Here is a 3,703-nt window from a genome sequence, read left to right as displayed (position 1 = left end):
CCAGGAGCCTGTGCTGTCAATGAAAACTCACTGAGAAAAGCTACATATAGCAGTACAATTTCATTTGTAATTTGTATTTGTAATATTCACAGCAATGGAAAATAAACAAAATGTGAGAAAATGAAAAAACAATTCAGGTAATAGTTTTCGGTCCTAAGTCATTGTTATTCTTCAGAGCAGAACAGGCTACATTTTGTCTTACAGACACTTAACAAGCAGCCAAGATATTGTCTTCATGTTTTAGAAGGATTTCCTGACAAACAGTTTCATGTGGTCCCAATATTGTGTTTTACATGCATTGTATCCTTCCAGAAATAACGTCATTTTGAATGGAAAGAGTCCAGCACTGCTCTTTCAAGTCTGATATTTCTGCACTTCAGCAGTTTGTGTTATTAGATTGCCCTGGTTTCTTTGTGTACACATTTGGACCGGTTTCACTAGAATTACTGAGGGCTGAATAGCATTCTGCGGGAGATTAGATGTACTAGAAACTGTAAAAGGAATATTTTCCCATCTAAATGTAATATTTCTGTGAATGGAACAATCATTGATTATAAAAAAAAAATGAGCAGAAATAAAATATTTGGTTGTATTACACGTTATTGTAGACCCACAGCGTGTATTAATTTAAATATCAGTTACAATTCTAATAATTGAATTCTAATGTTAATTATAACTTTATTTCATTGTAAAACAGATGTTAGAATCACTTCCTATTCTGATCAATAATTGCAACAACTGTTATCTATTATTTTAAACTCCTTGTAAGTTAACTCAAAACAGTTCAGTTCAAAACTACAGTAATGTGTGCAAAAAATTCAGAAATTCTGCTTTTCCTTACATTGATCCTATTTCAGAATCTACATAAATATGTAGAACATTAGATTTAAACATGACTGTATGACATTAAAATTCATAAAATCCACATACTACCTACCCCAGTAGTTGAATATGATCCTAAAGTGATGCTGGAGCTGTTTCTGTGCTCTGCAGCTGTACAGACTAAGGAAAAAGCTTGTACCCCTCCCTCTATTTAAAGCATTTAGATCAATGAATCAGCAGAGGGGGATGTGTCAATGGGTTAAAATTCTTCATTTTTTCCAGGAGCTAGAAGTCATGGTACTTTGTTTAAATTCACAAAACAGCACTCACCAATCTCTTGCGTGCTTGACTGCAGAATGGGATTTCCCAGTGATTAAGCTTGAAATTTCATGGACAGGGGAGATGTTGTACTAGTATTAGTCCTGCATTGGAACAAAAATCCATTTCATTCACCAAAAAAACTGCATCCCTATTTCTGTTCTTCTTGAAATGAGAAGCTCCACAGTTCCACAGTGGATGGCAGAGTCAGATTTATTTAGGAAGCAAAGCAGTTTATGGAACACACATACAGATCCGGAATTTCATGGCTCCTTGTGCCTCAACTATTCATTTCACCTCTCTTAATAAAAGCTTAACATCACCTACAACATTTCTAACAATACTGTTGAGGTTACCTTTGTGAACCCCAATACATCTTTTTAGGTTTTCACTCACAATACCCCATGCCAAACGAAAATAAAAAAAAACTTTGCAGCAGAGAACTGGAGATGTGCACACCTGTGCAGGTTCTCAAACTGACAAACTAATTATATAATTATAGTTAGGGTAACTACTTAATTTGGCCCAGGTATCTAAGTTCCAATGACATTTAAGGGCTACAGATAATCAATCTGCCCCTGTGGAGTCCCTTCAGAAGGTGGCTCAGATCGTAAATGGGGAACCAACTTCTTCCCAAATTAAAATGACATTTGTTCTCAGTTACTACACAGTTATATAGCTAAGGATTTGCTGCCCACTAAAGTTGTTTAATATGACAGTTTAGCCATAGAAATCCTGGCATGGTACTGCTTAGGTTGGGCTTCATCTCAGCATGTGCAGAACTGGAAGCCATAATACAACTTAGCCTCTTGTATTCAGCTGTCAAATATCTGATTTTAATGATGATATTCAATTTGGCTAATGGTAATCAATCACAATCTATACAATATCATTGACTGTGTATTTTGGTCCAAATACTGAATAAAATAAGCTCTTTCTGGGAAAAAATCTAAGGAGAGCATTGGCTCTAAGCAGAATAACATTACTGAATACGTATTCAAAAATGCTCAATGTCAAGGTTTGTTAACATACATTTTCCAATACAGTCATTGGGAAAAGATAGGCTGTCATGGGGTAAACCTGGGTGATCCAGCAAACCTGAAATGTATTTCTTAAAATAATTTTCTATTTGGCAAATATTTTCAATCCTGGACAAAATCCATCCCATAATTGCTGGGTTACACAGGTTCTCCCAGGATCTTCTCTAGTCTTGGAGAGCTTTACCCCTATTTTATCTGACAATACTGTTAAGATCTGACCCCAGTTTTATTTAGTTTGGTGAAAAAACACATATTATTCAAGAACAGACTGTGACTTGATAGTTAAGGAGCAACAACTCAGATTAGCAAATCAGGTCAAACTTGTTCTCTTCCATCATCTCATAAACCACCAATGCCATGTGCAACATAGTAAATCTCCATTGGGATGCAATACTGCCCTTCCTCTTGTAATCTGAATTTTGCTGTGCAATAAACAATGGGAGGTTTATAAAGAGGCAATGCAATGGGAGTACTTTTATAAACAATTATATGGGTGAATGTAAAATTTATTTGCAGATGAACTTACCATGTGTTTGGAAAAATTAAATGTAATTGGAAAGTATCAACTAGATATGGTGAACGTATTTGGGGGAAAAAAAATAAAAAATAAAACTAGAGATGGGGATACTGTATATACATTAAAAGGTAATAAGTAGAGAATTGTGTTACATGCAATGTTTACATTCATCTCAATAAAATTCAATTACCAATTCACACAACTCTCAGTGTTGCTTAGTTCACTCAATGAACAAACACGTATTTTCAATGAATGAATCACTATACAAGTTGTTTATAAATATATCACAATGTATGTTATCTACTAAATGATATTACAGGCTTAAAAAAATGTTTTTTCCCAGTTGAAAATGCATCTTTTTTCTGTTTTGTTATCATTTGTCCTGTTAATAATGACACTAAAATGATGGTCCTGATACATTGCAATAAGAGCTAAGCACAAAGTAAGGGTGTTTGTGTTGATACATTTTTGCATTTATCTATGCAACACAGAAAACTATAACAAACTAATGAAAGTGAAAAAAAAATATTGATGGTAAAATAAATCAACAGAAAAAATATTATTAAAGTGAAGAAGAAGAGAAATATTAAAATCAGTTACCGTGTCCTCATACCACCTAACTGCTGCTGCAGGGAAGATGCTACATGTCTAATCTACCCATAGTAGCCCAACAGAAAATGGATAGGGAGGGAAGTTTGCACTTCAGTACCGCTCAATGCTGCCTATTGTCAATCTGCAAAAGCTAAATTCTTCAAGAATCAGTGCTGTTATGTGATAGCCAAGCAGCTGGCAAGGTGCTGTGGGTCTAAACATGACCTAAATGAAGTCATGTGCAGATTAAAGGTCACACTCTTGATCTAAAAATAAATTAAATAATAAATGCAATGTAGCAGTACATCGTTACACTGTAATATTATCTGGAAACACAGAAAACAGTTGCATTTTAACAGCTGCTTCTGCAATGCAATTCCTGGCTGTCTTTTTGACAGCTAAATATATCAATTTA

At 34.6% G+C, this 3,703-nt stretch overlaps 1 protein-coding gene across 2 annotated transcripts in view; it reads right to left on the bottom strand.

The window, feature by feature from the left end:
* LOC140328533 (uncharacterized) overlaps positions 1-1,397 on the bottom strand; it is a 17,702-nt gene extending 16,305 nt beyond the window's left edge. The window contains exon 1 of one of the 2 annotated variants that reach the window (XM_072408212.1): positions 1,153-1,397. The gene's annotated coding sequence lies outside the window, so the exon portion shown is untranslated. Of the gene's footprint in view, positions 1-937; positions 1,086-1,152 lie in introns of those variants that run through there. The other variant, XM_072408211.1, reaches the window with a different exon arrangement.
* Between the last annotated feature and the right edge of the window lie 2,306 nt (positions 1,398-3,703).

Source organism: Pyxicephalus adspersus, chromosome 4 (assembly GCF_032062135.1).
Source record: "Pyxicephalus adspersus chromosome 4, UCB_Pads_2.0, whole genome shotgun sequence".
NCBI lineage: Eukaryota > Metazoa > Chordata > Amphibia > Anura > Pyxicephalidae > Pyxicephalus > Pyxicephalus adspersus.
The sequence above is the reverse complement of the archived record's forward strand: the minus strand, read 5'-3'. Positions and strand labels throughout refer to the sequence as shown.